Below are 27,059 nucleotides of genomic sequence, written 5' to 3' on the forward strand. Positions count from 1 at the left end.
TTTTTCTTGGAAATGTGGTATTATAAGTTGAAAAATAAATTTCTGAATAAATTCAGAAATTTTAAATTTTTAAATAGTTATTGCCTACTCCTTTCTACTTTGAGAATCCTAATTATATGAATATAAGTTTCTTGGTTTTGACACAGTGAACTATTATGACTGATGTGTAAATTCTTTCTTCACTTTTATTTTGGACAGTTTTTATTGTTATATTCAGTTATATTTGTAAACAATTCATTTTCAATTTGCAATCTATTAAAAATTTTTAAAAAGTTGATTTTTCTCCACATATACATCAAAAGGGTGAGAAACAAGTCCTCATACTTGGCTTTATAATGAGAGATAGTCAACAAATATCACATCTAACAATATACAGCTCTTTTCTGTGACATGTGTTCAATACTAAAATAAAAATTTATATAAAATTTTAGTGATTAAAAGTCCCAATGTTTCAAACCTAATAATGCCAACATTATCATTGTGCTAAAATGTTGTTTGCTCCTGATTTACCCCATAAGTTTTATAAAATTTTAAATAAAATTAAATTTTAAATCAATTTTATAAAATTTCCCCTATATAATTCTATGACTTATCAAATGATACTCTATAAAGATTTGAATTTTAAGATAATCACGGTTAAAGAATAACTTCTGTTCACACTTTATATTTCAAAATGCATAATACCTACATAATATAATAGTTAAACTTGAGTCTTAGATAGGGATCAACACTAAAATTGATAACTGGGCTAAAAAATATTATGGACCTGCTTCTCTAAGGTCAATGAGGATCCAGGAGACCAAGAAACCTTCTATAAGAGTCTACAACTCTGGGGAGTTACCCAATCTCCTGACCAGGTGACTATTAGACACCAGCGGACAGAGTCAACCATGTACACCATGATAAAAGGAGATCAACCAAGAAGAAAACATCCTGTGATTACATGAAAAGCTACATGATCAAGCAAGACCATGACTCATGCTGACAAATAACACTAATAGAGGAGCTAAAAGGCTCTGCACGTGGTCCAAAAAGTAACCTTGCAGAGCCTTAAATGACCTTACTACTAGCAGAAGGTTAATTTTGATTAGCACAAGTTTCACTTTAACTTGTCTTAACATCACCAAAGAATTATAACCAACAAGGTACATAAGAATTAATACACCAGATGCATTCCTATAAGCCCTGCACTCAGGAGGCTGAGGCAGGAGGATTTTTGTGAGTTAAAGCCAGCCTGGGTTACAGTGACACAGCTTAAGGCCAGCCTGGACTACACAGTAAGCCTTTTCTGAAAGAAAGAAAGAAAGAAAGAAAGAAAGAAAGAAAGAAAGAAAGAAAGAAAGAAAGAAAAGAAAGAAGAAAGAGAAAGAAAGAATGAACGAACGAACGAACGAAAGAAAGAGAAAGTTTAGACTAAATATACAATGGGAGCTCCAACTATATACTGTACTGCCCCTACTAATAGTCTCCAGGTATACCTATAGTTTGTTGCTATTATGGTTTAATAAGAGAGTAAAGCCACAGTAGCAGCTACAAAGTTCTACATTCAATTACACAAATAAGTTAGTCCCACTACAAAATAACAAAACATTGACTTAGCTTTCAAATCCCAGATGTTGGGATAAACAAAAAACTACTTTTGTCCAGCTCATACATATAGGACAAGACCATTGGTTATATCTAGAAGGAAAAAAAATCTAACTCTCTTCTCTGTGAGTGTAACAGACACCCAATCAAAATAGCTACTGTTTCCCAGTTAGGACCTTACAGGGACAGGGTTGGCTCAACTCCTCCAAGTAAGGAACACACTCAATATGTTAATTACCCCTAGGTGTCTAAGTCTCTAAGCTGCTTTGTACCTCTCTTCCTGTCCTTTTACCACCTGTTTTCACTCAATCTTTCAATATACCATCCATAAAAACTAAAGCCATCTTTTTCTGTGGCACTCAATATATTCTTGTCTGCCTACCAACTAGACAGATACACGTACTTTATAGTAGCTATTACCACCTCCACCCCAGTAGACCTTCTTAATGACTCCTAACAGGTCCTGGGTCTGATCATGGCGATAAACCCACAAAAACAAAAAAGGGACAATCTGATTTATTTCCTTACTGATAAAACTGGGAATGCCAATGCACATCAGTATAGGGTTAACAGCCTGCTAACTGTGCTCACCTATTTCTCTCTTGATCTTACTGAGAATTTATAACAAATGGCAAATATCCTGATAGCCCTTCAAACAGATTCAATAGCAGTAATGACCCTATAAAACCAGAAGGAACTAAACCTCCAGAATGTCAAAAAGAGGGAGGTTATGTCTATTCCTGAAAAACACTTGTGTTTTGATGTCAATTAGTCTAAAATACTGAAAAAGACAGCATGTATAATAAAACTAAAATCAGACTCACTCAGTTGATATCTAAACCCTCCTATGTCATGACCGTATGATGCCTGACAACTTTAACTGCAATGCTCCCTTGATATCTCAGAGTGATGGGTTCCAGGACCCCTGCAGATACTAAAATATGTAGGAACTCAGTCCCTTACCAAAAATGACACAGTATTTATGCATAACCTATACACCCATATGCTGTAAGTCAGCAGTACATTATTTGTAATACCTAAAGCAATATATATGCTATATAAAACATTGTTCACTATATTGTTTAGGTAACAATGACAATAACAAGTTTGCAAACTATGGAGACAGTTATTTTTCAGATATTTTCAATCTGTGGTCAGTCAAATTGGAGATGTAAAACCTGTAGATATAGAGCTTTAAAGCTATAGATGGTAATACATTTTGGTCCTAGCCTTTCAAGGTCAGTGAGGACTCAGGACATAGAGAACCTATACTATAACATCCTGTAACTCGGTGATGTCCCAAATTTTCTGATCAAGATTATGGGGCCACAGAGGAAAGTGATTGATGATGTAAAGTGTGTCTAAGGAGAGTCACATGGAGAGAAAATATTCTGTCAGGCTTTCACAGAGAGCAAATTGGTGAAATAATGGCCGTGACTCATGCACATGGCTGACACTGACAAAGGATGTACAGACTGCAGTACAGGGTTCCAGGGTAAATCCTGAGGGGATTTGACTGACCTTGGCAGATACAAAAGTCACATTTCTTGTTATATAGGTCTTGCTTTATCTTGGTCTTAACCATCCAGCAGAAGAGTATAAAAACAAGGCATAAAAAGTAAAGCCATATTAATATACTGAGCTGTAAACGGCTCAAGTCAACAACTTCTGACATTGCCAGTCCTATGGATAACTCACTACTATTATGGACTACTGGACTATATTGGATTGTTTTGCTGAATTCACACATCTACAATATTTCAATGGCAATGAAATACCCATCTCTGACAAAACTAAACAAAAAAGGGGATACAAATGAAGGACCATGTTGTATCTGTATATACAAAACAGGTAGGATAGATATACAGCTTCTTTCTCCTAATTCAACGAGAAGAAAGATTTGTACTAATGGTGTTTGGACAGGATATCATGTCTGCATCTTGTACTATGAATAACCACTATGAAGATAACAATATGCAATGTATTAATTATTACAACTGTCCTACTAATCGGTTTTGAAACTGTCTCATTGCTATTTATTTCTCAATAAAATTAATTAAAAACCCCCAAATTTTAAAAAACAAAACAAAACAAAAAAATAGATGGTAATACAAACAAATTCTCCAACAGGCAGTCCTCCTGACTTCTACTAAGGACCCTAAAACAGACCCCACAGTGGCAGGCCTTGACTGCTGCCCTCTCAGTGTCCCTTCTCAGCAACAAGGAGCTAGAGCTGCAGGTGCCAGATGTCTCCACACACCTAGCAGCAGTTAGGGTCACCGTGGGTGGGATAAGTGGGTGATCTCTTTATGGGATAAAGAGACAAAGTGTAAGGGTGAACTGAAGGCAAGGGATATTGGAGTTGCAGAAAACAACAACAACAACAACAAAAAACTAATGAAGTCTGCTGAGACAAAAAACTAACACGCAGTGACAAGCCTGCATTTTTGCATGTCCTTTGTCCCTTTTGTCTGTCCTCTTAGAGTAGTATATAAGCTTCTAAATTCAGATACTTCCTCAGTACCCTCATATCCCCTTTCTCTAGTAAGGGCTCTTTCTGTTCTAATAAACCACACCCATTTGTTCTCACTGCTTATGGTGTCCTGCTGTACCCAAAACAATAACCCACAGGAAGAAAGAGCTGGATCCCCTAGGGAGCTATTTCCGCCCGTTTCTACCACATTTTGTTTATGTCTAACAGTAACAATATCCTGATAACCAGTATTGGTGTATATGTCTGCTACGGTCTGAATATTTGTGTCCAAACTAAAAAAGCACAACAGAACAAAATCTCTAATTTAATTCCTAAGGTACAAGAGGCCTAGGTCCTGGGGAGGCAAAAAGATAGAAAAATTTCATTTCAGATCTTAACTTGAATTAGGACAAGAATTGATTTTAAGATTTCTTATCTAAAACAGGTTCAAAAATGACTCATTATATTAAGCACTTCTATAATAAAATATAGAGAATGCTGAAATATGTTTCAAAGAATAAAGTGATTTTATTTTAATCTGTCATTGTAAGTTTGCCAGTTTTTCTTCAAAATATAATTCTAATGACCTGACATTGACCTCAAATCTTTAATATTTATGACTGATTTCTTGAAAGGATCTCAAACCTTGATTCTTATATAGAGAACCAAATCTACAGCAATTTTCTCTTTCTTTCTTTCTTTCTTTCTTTCTTTCTTTCTTTCTTTCTTTCTTTCTTTCTTTCTTTCTTTCTTTCTTCTTTCTCTTTCTTTCCCTTCCTTCCTTCCTTCCTTCCTTCCTTCCTTCCTTCCTTCCTTCCTTCCTTTCTTTTTTAATGTATTTAGTACAAGGTCTACAGGTTCTCACTACACAGATCAGATTCATAGTGATCCTTCCTGTTTTTCAGCCTCCCAAGTGCTAGGATTACAGGAGCACACCACCATGTACAGTCAATGGCCGTCTCAGCATGCCCCAGGGGTGGGACCAGCACAGAAGGCTGCAGGCTGGGGATTGAACCCCCAGGCCCTGTGTCTGCCTAAGCAGGCACTTTTATCTGCTGAGCCATCTAGCCAGCCTTTTTTTTTTTTTTTTTCCTTTTTTATTGTTGCTTTGTTTTAACTGGATTCCATAGAAACATGAATATACTATAACAGAATCCTGGTGAAAAGGGTTGCCCATGCAAAATCAAGCTTGTTTAGATTTGCCCAACCATTAAATCAAGTTAAACACCTTTCATTACCGCTGTTCTCATCAGCCCCATTAATAAGTTAATATATATTATGTATGGCCCGTGGGGAACCACAATTAGACTTCAATCTTATTTGGCTAGGAATCCTTTGTTCTTGGAATTCAGATTAGTATCTCCCAACAGAAAATAATATGGGGAAATCCACTCAGTAACAAAAGTAACTATAGTAAAATCTTGGTATGCGAGCATAATTTGTTCCAGAAACATGCTTGTAATCCAAGGCACTTGTATAGGAAAGTGAGTTTCCACATAAGAATGGTAACTCTGTGATTTGTTTCAGAACCATAAAATATTAATATAAAATGATGATAATATTATAACACAAAATAATATGACAAATGCAAATAAAAATAAACAAATTAACATGTACTTAGCTTTCAAAAATTTCGTGGAAGATGTGAAGGAGACAAGAGAGGGCAAGTTTATTTTTCAGTGTCTCAGTTACTTTTCTCTCCTTGCTGGGACAAGATACCTGACACCCAAAATTAAAGAAGGAAAGGTTTATTTAGCTCACAGTTAGTGGAGGTTTCTGTCCATACTCAGCTGATTCCAAGGCAGAGTGGCACAAGGCAGAGGACAGCAGTTCATGGCGGTGGAAAACAGCAAAGAGCAAAGGCCAAAAGGGAGGAGTAGCTGCAGGAGTGGCAGAGGCAAGCCTCTCTCCTGTCCTTATGCTGCCTTTAAGCTATGTGCCTCAGGCTGGGTGTAGCACTCACACCATAATCCCAGCAATACTCAGACCCATAATCCCAGCCCTGGATTATGTATTAATCCCAAACTCTGCAAGCCTACATGAGGCTTTGGGGCGCACCTAGATACAAACCATAACATCTAGGAGGCACTGCTATCTGTTGGCTCAAGAGGAACAAATTCTAAAATTGTACAACTTTAACAAGGAACTATATGTGATGACATTTGCTTTTGCCTCTCTGTGAGGATTTCATGAAAAAGTGACATTGTATTGTCATTATATTGATCATACTGCTACAGCTTTATTTAGGTGGTACTTTTTAACACAGTTTTGTGCTACTTCCCATATTTTGCACTTCTCTCTAATATTATCTGAAGTCAACTTGTTCTTCTGCTAACTTCTTGTCATTGGGAGATGACCACCCACATCTGGGGGTGGGGTAGAGAATCACTGGCTCAGCTTTGATCATGTGATGTTCAGAGTCACTACTCACATATTCATTGCAAGACATAACTCACTCACTGAGTTAAAATTTATTAGGAATGCTTTTTGTCTTGCAAAACAATCCCAGAAAAAGTTACTCAGCATTCATCCAAGGCTTTACTATATTGAATCCTGTCTGAAATAACATTTATAGGTCCCCAAGGCACTTCATCAGACTCTATTTTTACTCAACGGACCATTCTCAGATAGAGCTTGCTTGCTCTATCTATCTATCTATCTATCTATCTATCTATCTATCTATCTATCTATCTACCTGAGACAAGAGCTCATTATGTATCCCAGACTGGCCTTGAACTCATGATGATCATCCAGCCTCAGCCTCCCAAGTGGTGCTGCAATTACAGGTGTGCCTGAACTGAGTTTTATTTTAAGGACAGTAAGAAAGCATACCTGTGGCAGGCAGGTCCAGCAGCCCTGACAACAGTGAGGGAAAGTGCAAAGAGCAGTGAGAAAGGAAGACTGTGTTTCTCAGGGGCCACAAAGAGCCAGCAGTTGGTAAGTGAGGAGAACTGGTACTCTTCTCTGGCCCACAGACACAGGAATAGGAGCAGAGGGCAGAGCCACCATCTTATTTCAAAGGGCTCCGTATGAACTTCAGTAGCAAAAGCGTCTCAGGTCTCTTCACTGCCAACGTCCCAGAGTGGAATGAGGGAAGAGCCATCCAGTCACAGTAGACTACCTGCAGTTGGGAAGCAGACTGGGAGGAATTCTGTTGAGCAGTAGAAGTTGGAGCAACCTAGACTCCAACATGTACCCACCTACCTGAATATACAGGAATGGAAGCATCTTCCTAGGTCTGCGACCAGAAGAGCAACCTTGGCCCAGTGACACAAGTAGGCAAGCAACTTTGGCCTTCAGAGGCATGCTGGAACCCTGCCTAACCAACGGCCAATGTGTAACATGAGTCAGTGGTTTGGAAGGGAGCTGTGCAAGGTCCAGAAGGAGCCAGTTGTACACAGGCCTTGGAGCAACCCTAGGCTTTCCCTTCCTGAGGGTACCACAGCAACTGGAAGAATGCAGTAGAGACAGTCATACTGAGGAGAAGTAGACATCTAGAGTTCTGTCAGCTTAAGACATGTCACCACAAGCAGAGGCCAAGATCACCCCCAAATCCTACTGCAAACTTGGCGGAACTACAGGGCACATTTCTGGGCTCTGAGTTGGACACTATCACAGAACTGTGGAATACCAGTGTAATTTATCTTTTTTCTTTGACTATTTTTCCTTTTTCTGTCAGTTTGTTTTTCTTTGTTGTTGTGTTTTTTTTTTTTTTCTTTCTTCTTTTTGGACTACTGAGGTTTCTTACCCTCCTTTCTGTTTTGTTCTAGTCGTTTTCTTTTTCTCTTGCCTCAACTCTTTCTCTTTGCCTTGATTTTCTGTTATTTTCATGTGAGTGAACATTGTCTTTTCTCTTTCTGGCTTGTTTAAATATTCTTTGGCTTTCTCTTTCATTGTTTCTCTCCTTTGCTCTTTCGGTTTCACAAAACTTGAGTGATCTTCCTTTGCCCCCATCTTGCTTCTGTTGTATTTGTCCTCATTCATCTCTCTGTTTTGTCTCTTATGCACCCCCTTCCACACACACACTGGTTAAAATGACTCTATTAACTTAAAATACATTGCCTATAAGTTTCTTGTACATGTTGGATTGTGTTACATAACTATAGGACTCGCTCTTATCATAAAAGCATCAAGTTTATAGTTACCCCAGCTTGTCAGTACCTAAGCTATGCCTGATGCCAGTGTTATTACTAACTGTATTACATTGGCCAGGATGTCATGCATGTTGTAATTAGTTCTTCTCCCTTTTATGAAAAGGGAAAACCATGATTGCTTCAGATCATAATCATCACCATAGTCCAGTACTAAAGAACTGGGTGCTGAACATAATAGATAGCAACTTCTCATCCTTAATAAATTGGGAAGATAGGTCTTGGGATAAGTCTTGCCACAAAAATGGCAAACTACTTAAGCCTAAAAAAAGAATCTTTGAGTAGTAGACATTTCATAGGGAAACTTCAATAGTAGTGATAAAGCTATCTACCATAAGAAACGTACAAGCATGAATACAGAAAACAAAGTAAAATGAAAAATAGAAAATAGGGGCTGGCCAAATAGCTCAGCAGATTGAAGTGCCTGCTTAGGCAGATGCAGGGGCCAGGAGTTCCATTCTGGGGCCTGCCATCCTTGCCCCGCCCTCAGGGACACTAAGGCGGCAATTGAGACTGGGTGTGGTGGTGTGTGCCTATAATCCCAGCACTTTGGGAGGCTGTAAACAGAAGGATCACTATGAGTTCAATCTACGCAGTGAGACCCTATACACCTGGTACAGCCTATCCTAAATACAAAAAAAAAAAAAAAAAAAGAAAGAAAGAAAGAAAAAGAAAAAGACACAGAAGCAAAATGCAACTCCACAACTCTACCCCACCTAGGACAAGTCCAGACATCAATGAGATAAAGGAAATCAGAAGCTACCTACTGGAACTTTTGGAAATGATAGCAGCGACGTGGAAAAAATAAGTGGATGACAAGATAGAAAAAGTAATCTCCTAGGTAAAAAAAGAAATGATCAAAATAAAAGACATTAGAATTCACACATTAAAAAAAAGAGTTTGGAGAATGATGGAAAGCATTAATGCCGAATGTTAGAAAGAAACAGAATCCATGAAACATTAAAAACAGAAATTCAAGAGATTAAAAACTCCATTTAAAGTATACACAAACAATGAATGGAAAGAATAGAACATCAGCTCTAAAAGACAGGAAGGGGGCTAGTGACCTGAAAAAGAAAGATTTTAAAATAGTAAGGGATCATGAAAAATATTCAATCCAACTGCTGCAAGATGAAACAAAGAAGAACATAAGATTGACTGGAGTCAATAAAAAAAGCTGGAACTAGCACAAATGCCATTATTAAAAAACAAACAAACAACAACAAAAAAACTCTTCACCAAAGTGATGGCAGAAAATTTCCCAAACATAAAGAATTTGGCATACAAATACGTGAAGCATATAAAACTCCAAAAGTCATAAACAAAATAAAACCTTTTATCCATTACACAAAATTTTGTGGTTCCAAAGTCTAAAATTTATTTGACTTGTTCAAAATGCACTGACTTGTCATATGATAGCCACAGAGGCAAAACAACTGAATCTTGCCTGTTCCCGTCTTCTTTCTCCAAGCAAAAACAACAATATATGCTTCTTTTTTAGCCACTAAGGAGGAATATAGGAGGCCTTCCATTTCATGAAATAAATAATAAACTGATGCTGAAGAGTAGATTCATCAGTGTTTAGCACTTTGATGCACTACAGATAGATGTCTGGATGGCCAGTATACTATCAAGCAGTTCACAGACTTACCATAATTAATAGTCATTGTCATTAATATGGAGTGCTTGGAAAGACTACTGTCCAGGTGGCACAGGGAGTACAACATTTTTTTAAATGTTTACAGGAACATACAGCAAACCCTGCAGTAAAACAGATTACTGGTTTAAATCATTGGCAATAATCACCAGTTTTAGCATTTTAGTGGTAATTTAGAGCCTCACAACTGATGTCCTAGTTTGGATTGCCACATAAATAGACACAGAAACTGGGTAGCTTGTGAACAATAGCGACTTTCATAGTTTTGGAGGCTGGAAGTTTGAGGTTAGGGCACCAGCAAGAACTGGCTCTGGTGAGAATTTTATCCCAGGCTAAAGACAACTGTCTTCTTATACCCTTAGCTGGTAGAAAGGGGGTGAGTGGTCTGAGAGGCCCTTTTTTCTAAAGGCATTAATTTCATTCAAGAGAACTTTATCCTGCTGACGCACCCACTTCCCAAAGGCCCCATCTCCTAATACCATCACTCTGGGAGTTAGGGTTTCAACACACAAATTTAGTGAGGAGAGAGATGAGCACATCCTAACCTGCTGCAGGTGACTCTCTGTGCCATGGCTCCTTCTTCCTGGCTCTGGTTCACTTATAGCTATAATGTCCTTTAATATAATAAACATTTTCTAGCAAAGAATCAAAATGAGGAATTGAAGAATTGGATCTGCACGATTGTGGGAAGCTGCTGAATGTGTTTTCCTCTCTAAGGAGGCAGATATCGCTAAAGTTACTGTCACTGTCTCTGCACTGAACCTTACAATGGGCTCTATCTCCCAAAGTGAGTGCAGGTATGAGAAAACACTGAATCTGCTAGGAAGCATGATGACTGGAGTCTGGAAGGAAGAGTTCAGGAATGTACTTTCTACATATACCTGGGGAAAAGATTCTGGTTTGGAGAAACAGAATCCTAATAATGGAAAATAGAAATGACTGTAATTCCATTTTAGTTGGTAGCTTGAATCTCAATCACAAAAGGCTAAACAGGACTTTGCTGAGTTTCATCCAATTTATTATGGTTGTGAATGTTTTCCTGAAATGTCATACTTGAGAATAACGGACATTAATTTTGCCCATTTGAATCATTTCTTGACAGAGACATGGCATCATGGTATGAAAACAAGGGTTTATAGCACTCAATCTGGACTCAAATTCTAGTTTTGATACAAGTTAGCTCCAGACCTTTAGAGAAACTATGTAACTTCTCTGCACCTTAATTCCTCAATATGGAAAATGGGGATAGTGGAAGTTAGCCCCCAGGGCTGCTGCATGTAATAAAGAACACAATCTTCATAGCATAACAGGAGGAGCCTCTGGCAGGGACAGAAACAGGAGTTCACATTTGCGCTGTTCCAGTGTCACCCTTATCCTTTGCTATCATCAGCAATGGCAGAAAGCTGGAGAGGCCTGGGCATGCACAGGCAGTGGTTCTGGTGGAATCTCCAGCTCCAACTTTGTATTCAATTAGTGGGGCTCAGGTTGACAAGCAGCCTTCGGAAGCATCCTGTAGTAATGTAGGAATTCCTGCAAATTTGGCAGATGAGCTACCTAAAGCACTGTCCCTGTCAAAGTTCTGATGATAATAATGTAGACATTCCTACTTCCCAGAAAAACAACCACTACCCTTTCTCAATAAGAAAGGTTCAATATGGTATGTCACTAACCACTAACATGACAGGTTCCCTAAAGGGCAAAGTGCTTTGGAAAACCTATCTTCTTTTCAGTTACAAAAGTAATAGGTGCTTTTTATGAAAAAATCAAACATTCAGAAATGTTTTTATAAATACTCACGAGTAAAACAGGGTAAATCCAGCTCTATCAACCATATGAGAGAAAGGCGCAGGCTAAAATATTCAGCATAATTAGTAGAATACGGAAATATCCAGCATAAGAAAGGTACCTGTATTTTGTCTGACAGATGGTCAGTCGTGGGACTGGAATATGAATGAGAATAACTCCACAGACAGATGGGAAGGGCAGATACCTCCCTCCTCTCCTGGAGGGCAGGAACAGGCCATAAACAGAAACAACAGTCAAGACCTGTCACCTTAGCTATCCGTAAATAAAAGCTTTGGGAAAGCTGCTCCATGATGTAGCCATTTTGGAGACTGGCCCACAGGACTCTAGAATGTCCAACTTGTCTCAGTCCATACAGAGAGCTGCTCAGCAACTAGGGCTTCTTCCTGTGTTGATCAAGGTTACCAGGAGCCAGGTAAAAGATCCTGTGCCTCCTCCTCCTCCTCCTCCTCCTCTCCCTTAGGTTGCTTGTTGGCTTGAGGCCAGAGTCCTTCCTTTAAGGAGGAAAGTTAAAGAATTTTAATTATGGGTTTGAAATTCAAAACCCAAAAAACCTTGTAAATTTGATAGCAATCACCAAATTGGCCTCTAAAAATGAAGTACCACTTTACATGTTCATGAATAGTTTTCTGACACCTTTCAACAGAACCAGATCTCATTAATCTTTTTATGTTTGCCAGTCTCACTAGACTTATTATGAAAGGACACTGGGATTTTTGCATATGCTTATGAACTATTTATATTAGTTTTATAAATTGTTTGTATGGCCTGTCTTAGGAACTTTTGTCCTACTAGCTAGGATGAAATACCCAACACCTACAACTCCAAGGAGGAGAGGTTTATTTTGGCTCACATTCTAGAAGTTTCAGTCCTTGCTTAGTTGGTTGCATGGTGGACCAGCCTGGGTGAATGAAGGCTGCTCAGGTCATGGTAGCCAGGAAGCAGGGAAGAGAAGGGAGCCCAAGGAAAGACACTCTCCCATGCTTGCCCCCCTTGAGCCACATCTTCTGATCACACCCCTAACCTAACATCAAGGCAGCTGTAGTTCCTCATGATTCAGTCACCTTCCAAAAGACCTGCCTGCCTTTGAGTGCATGACAGTATGGGGGATCACTCCTGACCTAAACCATAACATGGCCTTATTTTAAAATGAGTTACTTTTTAATAGATCTACAGGAATTTTTTATATATTCTGGATATTAACTATCTTAAAAATAAAGTTGCCAGCATTGCTGAACTGCTGGTAAGTGTTTCACCATATAAATGTTCCCCATGCTTATCTATCTCAATCCTAGACTACCCTCCAGCCTGTGACAGTAGAGTCAGTTTGGACCCCAAGACTCATCTCTGAACTCCTGATAGGACTGCTGGGATACAAGGACACCATCATTTGTGAAGTGAAAAATAAACTTCTTCGTAGACTTGAATTTCTTTTTTTGTGAAGTGGCTATGCTGGGAAAAGCTCTCACTGGGTATTTGCATACACAAAATATAGCTGAGACTTTGCTCTGAGGTGGAGATACTGGAGAAGTATGGCACTCCTTGAAAGAGATAACTGATTTTCATTAAGTGTTTTTAGTTAGGCAGAGTCATAGCCCTAAACTTAAGATTTCAAGTTGTTAGCACCGTAATTTATTCTTTTTGAGGTGAACATGTTCATTAAATAATTGCTTACAGGAGACTAAAAACCCAAGACTTCTAGAAGACTGGGCTGGCAGAATCTTCACCTTAATTCAGAGAAGGGTTGTAAACAGAATCAGGTCGATCAAGTTCAGAAGTTCAGTTAAAAAAAAAAAAAAAGATGACCTGAAAATAGAAGAGGACCTAGGAAGGATGAAGGAAGAAAGGGAGGGAAGAAAGAAAAAAAAGACAAAAGAAGGCAGAAGCAAAGGTGAAAAGGATCAAAGCATGATAATGTATCTATGGAAATGAAAATCCATTAATTTGTGTAGTTGATATGCATTAATAAGTATAATAAAAACCAATCAACTTCAAGCCTTGAGGAATATTAGAAACATAACTGTTTTTTATGAGCTGAATATATTTATTGAGGGAAAGAGAGCTCCTGTCCGAGAGAGGGACAGGAGAGGGTCCCCTGAGCCGGTTGTCCCCCCATAACTAAAATTTAAAGAATTATTTACTCATAAGGGTAGGGTATAAGAAAGTACAGTGGATTCCTGTCACTTTGTGCAATAGTTTTCTCCTGTCCTGGGGCTCACCAGCTAGTCTGCTAGGAATTCCCCCTGAGGGGACAAGCTTAGGAGCAGGTCTCTCCTCCAAACAGTGGACATTGTTAGCATCAGCCTGTCAGGAAAGGCTACACTTGGACCAAACGTGTGTTTGTAAAGCAGGTCCTACATGCAGGATGAGGCAGAAATACATTCTTCCTGAGATTGGGAGCCCACAAATACTGAACACGATCACATGATAGTGTAGGAAACTGGCCTTTTCCTGTATACAGAGACCGCATCCAATAAAACAATTTCATTTTACTTCAAACTGTTTTCAAAAACGAGACTAACCATCAGGGCAGCACTATATGTACACAGCCTCGATACTATGACCTCAGAGGACTTTGACAAAGTGTCCCTTCTGCCTCTATGACTCACCCTTCCTACATTATTGGAAAAAATCTACAAGGACTGAGATATATGTTATATATTTATACACAAATAAAAATGTTATTATATACAATTATATATTTACATTATGAAAACAATTCCCCAAAACATGAATACAACACAGAGGGCCAACAACCTATAATTCTATCACCTTGCTTAATTGTCTGTCAGCTTCCCCTGAAATTTAAAACCTCTTGCTAGTAGCAATCTTGTATCCACACAATAACATGCCTTCAGTTTTTGTTTTTTTTTTTTAAATAAGGTTACACAGACCAAAAGCCCCTGCCACAGAAAGTTGCATAATGGTGATACCTTGAAAAGAAAATTGATTTTGGTTTCTGGTACTTGAATTTGAATCACAACTTTAAATTTTTTCATTTCTATCAGATTATTCAGGTCTGCACAGTGGGTTGGAGGGCAGCTGAATCATTCTGGGCAATGACTACTACTTCACATTCTTTGTGTTATTATAAATCTATATTTTACTTCCTGAGTTGATGTATTTTTGTGAGAGGAAGTGTGCCAAGTAACCTACTACTGTTTTAATTCCCCTAATAACCCCTAAAATATACTGTCTTACCTCACACTGGACAAAAAGAAAGCATCTGGAAAGTGAGGCCTCTGCCGAAGGCCACACAGGAGAGGTAGTACCCCCACTAGCTTAGGTGAAAGCTTGTCCCTGCCTTTCTGCACTAAATGCAGGAAGCACTATCAAACTCCAATGATAGAAATTTTTTTTTCCTTTTTTTTTTTCCTTTGGCTAGCTCAGGATGCCTTCAGGGCAGGTCTGGTAAGGCTTGAGGATCTGGGGATGGAACCACAGCATCCTGATTGTTTTGTTTAAGCAATCACTTAAACAACTGAGCTGATGAGCAGGTCCCCAAAGAGTCTTTTTTTTTTTTTTTTTTTTTCCCCGGTCCATAGATTGAACTCAGGACCTTGTGCTTGCCAGGCAAGCACTTATTCTACTGGGCCATCTGCCCGGCCCCATCCTCCAATAACAGGAAAAACATTTACTTTTGAAGATCATACACAAAGTAAAGACAACAAGGAACTCAGTGTGGAAACTAAAAGAGCAAGCAAATCTCAAGAAAAATGAGCCAGATGGTCAAATTCCCTAACCCTTAGTGAGTGACCTGACATCCCAAGAGTTGTATCTAAAATTACAAAATCTGTATGGGTCACATCAAAGGCAATTTGTAGAAAAGGCAAAGAATATGAATAATTTGAGCTCTTTTGGTGTTTTGATTAGTACAGCCAGGATTATAATAAGTCCTGGTTCCTAGGGCTATTGTTACAATTGAGATTAAACGCCGGAGGTTGATCGAAAATGAGGTACTTTGTTCCAGTGTATGTCACCTTGTCAGCTTTGAATTTGTCCCACGTCCAGGCAGAAGGCCTCCTCTGGTGTAGTCATTTGATGGCACATGATTATGTGCTCAGTGCCCAACGGCTTGGAGCTATGAATTGAATGTTTGCTAGACAATGAGTTATCTGAAAAACTTTAAAAAGCATTCACAGCCATCCAAGTATGAGAGCATTATTAATATAGGAGACTTTTCCCTAAAAATAGCTGCAAGAAAACAGAAAGGAAGAAAAGAAGGAAGGTGGGAGGGAGGGAGGGAGGGAGCGAGAGAGAGAACGTTTCAGCTTCTTTCTTCCTCTTAAAGTAAGAGCGGCTTCCAAGCAAAATCCACCGGCGTGCCTGTCCTTGAGGACCGAGGCTGGGGAGGTGGCGCTCCGGACGCCCCTCCCCTCGGGCTGGGACTGAGCCGCAAGGCGCCGCGCTTGGCAGAGCCGGGGCCGCCGCCGAGCGGGAAGTGGAGCACCGGCCGTCCCTCATTTCGGCTGCTGCAGTTTTCCAAACAAACCGGGCGCGATGGGAGTGTCTTCTTGGCCGTGGAGCTCAATCCTCCTACCTCGTCCTGAAGCCACCCGCCGTCCTTCCTCGGCCCTTCCTTCGCGGTGATTTTCCCGTCCGGGACCCGCAGCCAGGACGTGGGTCCGGTGTCCGCCCCGCGAGAAAGGTAGGGGCCGTCCGCGGAGCTCCTGGCCGCCTGGCAGGGCCCCGCAGCCTCCCCGCAATGCACCTTTGGGGGCGCTCGGAGCTTCCTGCAGCCGGCCAGGCTCTGCGCGCAGTCGCCGCGGATTCGGGAGCCGGCGCGGTGCGCGGCGTGGGGCCCGCGGTTCACTGCCTGGCGGTGCGGAGGAAACCGCGCTCCCGCCCCGCCAGGTCCCCGGGAGGACTCGCGCCCGCGCCGCCTCCTCCGGCTTCCGCCTGCCTGGCGCGGGCTGGGGACCCGCTCCGCCCGCGCCGCGGAAGGGCAGAGCAGCCGGGAGCCGCGAAGCCCGCAGCCTCCGCAGTCGTCGCCTGGGCCTCGGCGGTAACTTTATCTCGCGGCTTCGCCGAGGGGTTGCGTGGCTGCGGAGAGGGAGGTCGGGATGCGGGGAGACCGGGCTCCGGACTCAGTGCTGATCACACCTTCAGGCTCTCGCGCCCCTGAGTCGGGAGTGGATGGAGGGCGCACGGATCCACATGCCCCGCCAGCCCCGGGGTCGCTGCAGACGCCCGGGTCTTGAGGGTGCGGGGCGCGGGGATCCCCAAACCAGTCGGGTGTTCAGGGGCGACGCCAAGAGGAGTGGAGGGGCGGGCAGCCCCTGGCGGCCCTCTCTGGGCAGTGCGCTCTGAGGCCCGGAGGAGCTGGAGCGGTGGTGGTGGTGGACCTGGTGCGCTATTGTTTGCTTGTATAAAGGGTTTGTGCATCTGGAGAGGCGAGGGGCTCTGGAAGATTCTCGGCCTTTCCCGTTAAAGTTTTTCGAGAAATCCACTTCCTGCCACAATAGAATGAAACCTGGCAAAGCAGGCACCGGGGGTGTTGGAGTCGAAGGGTGGGCGTAAGAAAACTGCTATATTTGGACCGCTGTTAACTTTCAAGATAAGGTCGAGAAGAAACTTGTTATTTTGCGGTCTTTGGGTTGCTAGTTCCTGAATTGGGTTGCAACTTCAGCTCTTTTCCTGTGTGCTCTTATTTTGGCATAAAGGAAAATCTATAAAAAGCGATTTCAACAAACCTAAAAAGAACTCAAAATACTTTTCTTTCTTAAAAGGATCTTCAGTGGAAACGGAAAGAACAGGGGATCAGGAGGGGAACAAGCCAGAGAGGGGGTGTTGCTGTTCACAGGCAAGATTTAAAAATTGTGAAGGCATGGGGCTGGGGAAGCCATAGCAATTGCTAACCTATCAGAAGCCACATAGATTCTCAATTAACACATCATGTTTGCTTTAAGAGGATCACCTCAGTATTGCTAGTAAGGTACATGGTAACTTCAGATCACCTGGAAGCTCTTTCTCCTCTTTGGTTGCTGTGCCCCATGCCCAGGCCTCTCAATTCTCGAGTAGATCTCCTATGGCTGCCTTTATTTACCTTACCTGGAATAGTTTACTTTTCTCTCTCCAGATTTTCTCTGTCTGTTGCAGATGATGCAACAATTTTTTTTTTTAAATTTACATGGAAATGTTAAATAATATTTGGAAAGGTCTCATCAAGGCGCCAGGTTGTTTCTTAGCTCAGAAAGACTGCTGAATTAACATTTGTAAATTGGCTTGTGTTACTTCCATTTCCTCTGATTAAGGAGCGCTCTTCAAATCAAGATCTGGTGAAAAGGAACCCTTAGAATGTTACTTTGTCTTTAGTAAGGCTGACTGCCTTTAAGGCACCTTACATAATGGGCACTTGGGTTTTAAAACACTCTAAAAAGTGTTTTACCCTGACTTAAGCCTTATCAAGTAGAACGGAGAGGGTGATCATTTGTTGTCTGATACGGATTTCCTTGAAAAGTTTTACACAATCTGAGACTGTGGGAGGTCTTAATTTAGTATTGCAGTTAAATAGGAATGCGGGTTTTGACATTTCAGTACATTCATTGGAAATATTTAATTTGTTCTTCCATTCCAAATCAGTAAGAAGAAAACTTTGAGGTTCAAAAGAATAGACAGTATTGACAAAAAAAAAAAAAAAAAAAAAAACATTAAGAGATACCATGAAACTACATCAATCTATCCCAAGGCACTGGTCCATATGTGTAACCTCAGGTACTTGGAAAGAATGCTAGGAGCCTGGGGCAGGAGAATCACAAGTTTGAGGTCAAGCTAGGCAATTTATCAAGATTGTGAGTCAAAGTAAAAATAAGTAAATATAAGGACTGTGTTATAGCACAGTGGTAGAGCCTTTGCCTAGCATGTGCAAGGCCCTGTTTCCATATCCAGTACTGTAGAAATGTAAATACTGTAAATAAGTAAAAATCTCTCTTGTGAAATTGTAATTCTCTAATCTCTGATTCTAGAACTTGTGATAGAGGTCTCAATTTCACAGCTCTTTTCTGCTGTTGTTCTGCATCATGGAACAGAAATGAGTAATGCTGCGCTTCCTACGCTCCCTGATAACTCTGCAGAGTGCCAAGTGGCATCAGTGGGAACTAGGATTTCAGCGAGGGTTGAGGACCAGACATCTGTTCAACATGCATTGATAGATTTTTACTGAGGCTAAAGAAGTTTGGAATATGTATGTGGTAGCCGCTGCGATCCTCACCTGTGTTCTCATTTGCCATTTCCTTCCTTCACCTTTCAACAACTCTCTGTCTCAGAGAACTTTTTGCCCCATTTCATAGCTAAAAAACCATGCCCTAAATTAAGCCACTTACAGTGCATCACATAAAGGTCTGTCTCTACCTTGCCTTGTACTGTCACACGAAGCTTCCATAACATATATTCTTCAAAGCAATTTCTGTTTTCTGTGCCTGCATTTCTTTTTTTGCCATACAAACACACACACACACACACACACACTCAATTTGTAAATGCTTTGATTTGAATATACCTTCCTAATTACCTCGCAAGCTGAGCTTCTTAAACAGATTATGTGTATCTGCTGCTTTCCTTTCCTTGTGTAGCTTCAGACTGTCACTAATTAATGTCTCTTTTGTAGATCCTTGATGTGCCGTTTAGATGTGCTGTGTTTGGCCAGCCCAGGAGATTATGCTATCTCCCGTGGTTTGCATTTCAAAATTCTTTTCTTCCTGAATGTATTTTTACTGACATCCGTACTCACCCTGTAAGGGCCAGCCATGTGTTGCCTGGCAGAAGTTTTCTTAGGTCCATATTCCCGTCTCACAGTTGAGATCAACTTTGTGTGTGTGTGTGTGTGTGTGTGTGTATGAAATATATGTTTGATTTAGAGTGGGCTTTACAGGGACAATAGAATGTAAACCTTGGGTATTATGGTGTTTCAGTAGCATACTGTATTTATGGTTCCATAATAGGTTGTCAAAGACATGGTTCCCTCACCATGGAGGGTGGCAGGAGCTCTTTCCCTGATGCTGATGCCGAAAACCAGCAGTGATATCGCATACTTGGTCAGGAACTTGCCTTCCCTATGGTCAGGTTAAGAATGGTGATCTTTATACCTAAAATGTACCAATAATCTGTGTGTGGGGGGGGAGTACCAGGGATTGAACTCAGCACCATGCATTCATTTGCCAGGTACGTCAAGAAAAATGTACCAGTAATCTTAATTAAAAAGAAAAACAACATCCCTCTTACTCAACTTTTCAGTATTTATGATAAATATGTTCCTAAAGGCTGGTTGTTTCTTTGCCTTCTTTCTCAACAGTCCACGAACAGGAAAGCTCCAGCTGTCAGACCAGAAGACTGTGGTGGTCAAGATAAGCTAACTACTCCTTATTTGTATGACCAGAAGCTCTCCAAGAAAAGAAATACATAGGGAATAAAGCAGGTCCCACTTGTCCTTAGTCTCATTAGAAACCCCTATAGCCTCACTCCCTCAGCCATGCTTTTTTGGGCGATAGATAACGAGACTAGGCCTCTAAATAAGATTCAGAAAAGCCGGAGATTGTGCAAAAGTTGTAGGGTTCCTCTCAGTTTCCACAGGTTGAAGAAGCAGGCCTGAAGTTGGTATGGCTGTGGGAGACTGGTGGGACATGGGGTAAGAGTGCCGCAGAGATTGGTTTCATGGTGGATCTGGGTGACTTTCTACATTGTCACCCATAATGTGGGATAAATTTACGGCCAATAAATATTTACTGGATAGCCACCATATAATAGGACATGTTCCCAGCACCAGATAAATGAAGATCCTGCTCTTCTAACTTATGTTTTGATAGGAATCAGAGTTGATTAATGAAATAGAACTAAATGAAAAGAACATTTCTGATAGAATGAGTTTTGCAAAGGCAGTGCATTGTGGAAATGTGTTAAAGAGGGGACAGAGGAAAATAGAGCTCTGAAGAGATAATACCTGTCCCTGTGATAGAACAGAGCCAGTCCGGTGAAGGGCAGAAGGAAGAGCATTCCAGGCAGAGGGGATATAATTGGGATGGTCCTGAGGCATGAGTGTGTTTGGGGTGTGGGAGAAACGCAAAGTAAGAGTAGGGAAAGAGTGGAAGCATGCAGAAGGGGCACGGCAGGAGGAGAGACTGCAGGGAGGCTGACTTTGTGGGGTCTTCAGATGTTGGAAGAGTTGGAATTCTCATTAAAAATGGGATGCTACTGGACACATTTAATTAGGGACTGGCTGGCACTTCACCCAGTGGACAATGGGCTTCTCACATACATACAAACTCTCTGTCTCTCTCTGTGTCTCTGTGTCTCTGTCTCTCTCTCTCTCTCTCTCTCTCTCTCTCTCTCTCTTTCTCTCTCTCTTTCTCTCTCTCCCCTTTGGCTTTTCTTCTTGTTCATTGGGCATCACTGATTTTCTCCTCCATAACCTAGGCCAGTGCTGCACAGGGACAGCCATACACAGGAGCATGGCTCAAAGAACCTGTGCATTATTTCCAAACCTTTTGCAATAAGCCAGTATACCTGCTTAATTGCATCTGCCTGTGTAAAAGATTTCTATTTCTAGCTCTGATTTCTCAACCACTTTTAAGACGGCCTTATCTAGTGTTGCCATCAAGTTTTTGGGTTGGCTAGTAATACCTGAAATTAGATATCAAAAATTGTCTAGTCAAACCAAGTCACAGTTGGCATTAATTTGCAAGACAATCAGTGTTGCAAGGGGCAGTATTCTAATTATTTATTTATTTGGTACAGGGTTTCACTATGCAGCTCAGACTCAAGGGCCTGCATGGCAAGCGGTACCAGGGATCAAAACTGGGTCCTTGCGCTTGCCAGGCAGGGGCTTAGACCACTGAGCTATCTCGCCAACCCAAGAGGCAGTATTCTGAATAGCCCAAAGGCCTTGCTTCTTCCTAATGCCTGCTTTTTTCCCCTTTAAAATTTTCTTTGTCATCTGGAGGTGCAGGCTCTGCTTATTGCATAGTTTCAATGGAAATGTACAGGACTCGTAGTGTTTTTCATTGGTATGTACTATGTGTGAGAACTTCCATTTCTGTCTTGATATAGTCTTGATGGAATTAGGTTATTGTAGCACAAATTACATGAAATGCATTGGTTTATCAGAATTAAACAGAAGTTCTACCATTGAATGAATTATTCTTTGGTTCTCAGATATCTCATCGTCAGAAATATATTCTTATATGCAGAAGACTAGAATCGTTTTTATTTATTTTATGTATTTAGTACAGTGTCTACAGGGTCTTACTAGACAGATGGGATTTATAGTGATCCTCCCATTTTCAGCCTACCAAGTGCTGGGATTACAGGTGTGTATCACCACGCCTAGTCTTAATCACTAATTTAGAGTGTCCCAGGGGTGGGGCTGGCACCACATGCACATGCCAAGGCTCAAACCCCGGCCGCTGTGCTCTGCCTAAGCAGGCACTTTACTTGGCTGAGCTATCTGCCTGGCCCTCTAGAATGATCTTTAGAGAAAAGTGTTTTAGAGATTCTTTCACCTGCTTGTTTCTTAATTTGTATACTTAACTCACTATTGGCTTTTTGTATTTATTTCATTGAGATTTATTAGCATAAAATCTAGACATTTCTGTTAGAGAGGGCGGTGATGATTGCTTATAGATTGAAAAAAATATGAGGCAACTCAGTTGTTGTCCACTGATTGGTTTACAGTACTGATATATTTGCTGAGTTGTAACATTGTTAGAGTTCTTTACCCACTTTTATTATTATTTTGATTATAAGCTTGTCATCTCAAAAACTTTACCTGTTGAAGAAGAGTTCATCCTTGTAGACTTGTATATATTAAAACCTTAGGAAAAATTTTTTTTCTGAGAAATTTATTGTATGCTTATCCTGACAAGGGGGAGATTGGCATATATCAGTTGATATTCTCAAATTTGTTTTCACATAGGCATCCTTCTGAGTATAGATTCATACTTCTTAATCTGTGGTAATGTGGAAGGGCTAGTCTAGTTTATGGCCATGTTGCTGAGGAAATGGGTATGCCATGAGTGTGAATAACAAAAGTATTCCCTCTCTAAAGATATGGCATCTTTATGTCCATTGTTTTGTACACTTCTTTTCAAGTGCTGTTTAAGTCCAAAATTTCATTCTTTAAATTCCAACCATTTTTTATGCTATTTCCTGGATTTATATTTGCAATTTCTTTTAGGATACACAAATAAATGTTGAGGGATAAAAAGCTGTTCTTACCAGGACTTACCAATGAGGAGGATTCAGATAGAAGCCAGCTTTGTGACAGAGGAAAGAGAGTGTAAGGAGAGTTCCAGACAGCGGTAGGACCTTGCTGAGAATTGGAAAAAGAGTTTCTCACAGAGAATTATGCGTACAGAGGGGATCCTCCATGTGTTTTCACATTTTTGAAATTCTGAGTACAAATCTGCCTCTTTTGATTTGTTTTTGCCTATTCTGCAAGAACGTGGTGTTAGGGATCCACTGTGTTTTTGTCCCTGATATAATTTCTGAATAATGATTATACTCATTGAACTCCTCTTCCCCTATGCCATCAGATTTTAAAAGTTCTATGAAGTATCCACGTAGTGTTCCTGACATCTGGGTAGTGATTTCTTTTTAGAATATATTCTGGCATAAATGTTTTAGCCAGAACTAGGAAAAGAAATATCAAACATTTTAAATAAAATTTTGTGCAACTTTTTAATATATGAATCCTCAGTGTTACAGTGTAGAGGAAGCAGAAATAGAGAATATGTACATTTTTTTGTGGTCAGTATAGTGCCAAAGTTATATAAGAGATGAAGTCAGAGCTCTTTTTCCTTTAAATTTACCAGCTTCATAACTGCCCACATTTAAAAATTAGAAAATAGTTTATCTGGTTGCCTTTAGATGAGAGCAGTAAAATGATTATCCAAGCATTTAAGGGTCTGAACAGATTTTCGGCTGCCTTCCAATAACACCAATTCACTTTGTTTATATTTTTATTTAATTGTTAGAGTGTGATAGTTATGAAACCTCTCTGTTATTAGTGATGAGAAAAAGGGCACTATTATCCAAATACTTTGAATTTTTTGAGTCAGTGTTTTAGTTAAATGTCAAAGGAATTTAGTTAATCAGTCTTGTTTTATCCCAGCTACGCTATAAATAAGTTAAAATGAGTAGTATTTCTGGACACCTAGGATGTTAGGAGATAGTCGTGCTTTCTGGTCATGAAGCACATCTTTAGCAGGCATTGCATTATTTAGAGCTCAGATCTGGTTTACTTATTGTAAACAAAAAGCAGAAACACTAGTATAAATTTGATGGGTGGAGCTCTTCTGCTTTAAAAATAAAATAATCATATTCTTATAAAAATCTACTTACGCTTGGTGCCTTATGAACATCCGTGTTGCCAAACAGGTACTTTTCATAAGAACATTTATCAAGCATGGTTTATGTTATGCAATGTATTTTTCTCCACTAAGAGACCCAGAGCTTTTCTCCTGCTAATCCCTGAAATTTTCTACCATCTCAAGCTAGATTTATTTTTTCTCTCCCATTGGAGCCTGGAGCCATGGCAGAGCACCCAGGGCTTTATCTCGATCTGCTTTTTGACACTCAAAGACTTTCTCCTCCTACTTCACAGCCCATCTAAGCCATAGTGTAATCAGTATTCATGGGTTATCACTGTATGACCCTGAAAATGTTACCTGCCTTTTATGAACGTGCCTATGGACTTGCAGTAAGGTATACAGCACAGTTATGATGATGATTAGAACGAAAATTTGTTATATTGGTAAGCTTTTCCTTAGCCTGGACGCAATACCTGACATCCACAATTTAAAGAAGGTGAGATTTGTTTTAGCTGATAGCTTTGGGGACATTCAGTCCATGATAGGCTTGTTCCAAAACCGAAACCTCGTGGTGGAAAGCATGGCAGAGCACAATTGCTTAGTTCAGAGAATCAGGAAGTACAGCAGAGGAACAGTATTGGTGAGTCAGGCTTGAGGACCAAATGTAGAGCCTAAGGTCACAGCCACGACATACAGGTGCATTACCAATCACGAGGAGGCGCCCAACCCATACAAGCTGATGCAAGCTTATCCACTGCGTTCTATCCCTTGTCACCGTGACACCTGAAGGTATATCTTTAAATAATACTCAATCTCTAACCACAATAGCAAGTTAATAATTCCACCTAATGTGTCATAGCTATTCTGCATACAATCGACAATGCAGTAATTCCTTCCCCAAATTCTCAACAGTTCCACCATTATTCGAAGTCCAAGTCAAAAGTCTCTTCTGAGATTCAAGACAAATTTAGCTCTGAACCTTTGTACTCGAAGGTGCAGTGGCACAGAGCAAACATTCCTATTGCTAAAAGAGAATGAATAGGAAAGAATTAGACCCAAGCAAAACTAACACCCAACAGGGCAAACATTCAATCTTTTAGCTCCATGTCCAGCATCAGAAGCATGTGGTGGTAAGATGAGAGTTATGAAGGGCTTGGGTGGCCCCATCCTGTGGCCTTGCCAGTTGGAGCACACACAACTGCCTCTGGGCTGACTCCACTTGGCCTGCAGCTTTTCTTGGTGGACGGTCCACATTTTTGGCATTTCTGACCTCTGCGTCTCCACTGTACCTTTGGCTTTACTCCCTCCACTTTATATGCTGCCCTTTCACTGGCCTAGACCTTCTTTTGAATCTGGGTGGAAACCTTTGATCCTGCAACTCTTGCATTCTGCTTAGCAGCAAAACCAGCATCAACTACATGAATAATAGCTAGATCTGTTCACCAGCACTGGCAGTAGCCAGCCCCCACCCTTTTGAAGCATGGCAAGAACAGCTTCTGAGTGCCTGGACGGCTAAGCATGGTGAAATGAACCATGGGAAATAGTTCTCCAAGTGGTCATTCTGGAGTGAAGGGCTTGGGGCTTCTCTTCACAATGAAAGATTTATACTTTTGCATTTGTGAGCCAAGAGTGGGATTTTAGTAATTCCTGAGATGGCTTCAAGGCATCTTCCTTCTTCCCCCTGTGTAGGGTACTTGTTTTCTTTTTCATGGCATAATCTCTTCTGCAGTCACAACTTCTCTGGCTCTAATTTTACATTATTTCCTTTTACATTTTCCACTGTTTCTTTTCTTTTCTTTCCTTTTTTTTTAACCCCCCCTCACATTCCTACTGCAAATCTGGCCAAAAGCACCAGAAATACCCATGCCAGAGCCTGAATGCTGGGTTGCCTTGATATTTCTTCTTTCAGATTAATTGGTCATTGTCCTTAATCTCATTCTCTTAGAAGGTCTCCTGCCATGGGTACAGTGTTGACAAATGTTCTGTCATACTGTAACACTGCTCTCCAGCCCTGTTGCTACCATCTTTAATCTCAATTTCCTGCAGTTCTCAGAACTGGGCAAAACGTAGACAAATACTTCCATCAGAGTACAGCATACCTCACCTCTAGCCCAATTACGAATGAAGTCCTCACTCCCAGTGGAAGCCTCCCGAGCCTCTCTTTTACTTTCCGTGTTCCTATAAGGATCCTTGTGTGAGAGTCAGATGAATTGCCCACCGGGCTGTACTTACAGCATTCTAAGGTTTCTCTGCCCTGCTTCTCCAAACAGACTTCTCCAAAATCCTCCTGTAAACCAGTTCTAAGAGCTTCTGAACCACGGTAGTAAAAGCAACAACCCCAGTTTTTCAGTACAGATTTTCTGTATTTATTAGCTTTCTTGCAGCAGAGATGCAATGCCCAACACCCACAACTTAAAGGAGAAAGGAATGAAGTTGGCAGTGACTTATTGGCTATGGTTGGCTGGCTCCGAGACAGAAACATTCTAAGGGAAGGGCATGGCGTAGCTCACGGTGGCTGTGAAGCAGAGCGGTGGAACAGTGTCAGAGAGGCAGGGCAGAGGGACTATATATAGATCCCAAGACCACACCTCCCTGACCCACCTAGCCACACTCAGAAGTCCCAAGCCAGCAGATTGACACAATCAAGTTTAACCACACTAACATACTTAGTTCAGCATAGCTGCTGCCAGATATTAAACATTTAATTGGTGCTGTCTGCTGCTACTACAGCTTTTCTTCTTCAGTTAAAACTTAACCTTCAGAAAGTCTGATTTTGATTTCTCTCATCTGTTTCCTTTTACTACTTGTTTCAGTTTGGACCACATATATCTACCAATTTTGGTGTATTTAATGATTCCTCAGTGAACAGAAGTAAGAATTTGAATCCCTGTCATGCACTAGACACTGTACTCTTGGATAGGGACCATGGACAACAGTGGAGTGGTGCTGGCTGTGCCAGTTGGGTGGGGCTGGGGAAAGAGAAGTATAGTGGTTGGATACCACTAGTATTTTTCGAAATAAACCATGATTAAAGAATACAAGCTGTACTCTCCAGATATGCATTCAAACACCATGTAGTCTGAAGG

At 40.8% G+C, this 27,059-nt stretch overlaps 1 protein-coding gene across 1 annotated transcript in view; it reads left to right on the forward strand.

Moving 5' to 3' along the window:
• The first annotated feature begins 16,015 nt into the window (after positions 1-16,015).
• The window catches only part of St3gal6 (ST3 beta-galactoside alpha-2,3-sialyltransferase 6), a 68,668-nt gene continuing 57,624 nt past the window's right edge, over positions 16,016-27,059 (forward strand). Inside the window, exon 1 of the mRNA XM_023721304.1 lies at positions 16,016-16,319. The gene's annotated coding sequence lies outside the window, so the exon portion shown is untranslated. The remainder of the gene's footprint in view (positions 16,320-27,059) is intronic.

The sequence above is a fragment of the Octodon degus genome, unplaced genomic scaffold (assembly GCF_000260255.1).
Source record: "Octodon degus isolate 3935 unplaced genomic scaffold, OctDeg1.0 scaffold00081, whole genome shotgun sequence".
Taxonomy (NCBI): Eukaryota; Metazoa; Chordata; class Mammalia; order Rodentia; family Octodontidae; genus Octodon; species Octodon degus.